Raw genomic sequence first — 209 nt, forward strand, 5'->3', positions numbered from 1 at the left:
ACTTAAAGTCAGTGCTACCAAAATTTCACCAGCATGTTTCTTGTCACACCAGAGGAAAGAAAACTTCAGACCATGTTTACACAAACATGGCTGGAGCCTACGTTGCGACACCCCTCCCCCACCTGGGACAGTCAGATCACCTTTCTTTGTCCCTCACCCCCAAATATGCACCTCTCATCAACCGCGTGAAGCCATCAGTGAAGACCATC

The sequence above is a fragment of the Etheostoma spectabile genome, chromosome 15 (assembly GCF_008692095.1).
Source record: "Etheostoma spectabile isolate EspeVRDwgs_2016 chromosome 15, UIUC_Espe_1.0, whole genome shotgun sequence".
NCBI classification, from domain to species: Eukaryota; Metazoa; Chordata; class Actinopteri; order Perciformes; family Percidae; genus Etheostoma; species Etheostoma spectabile.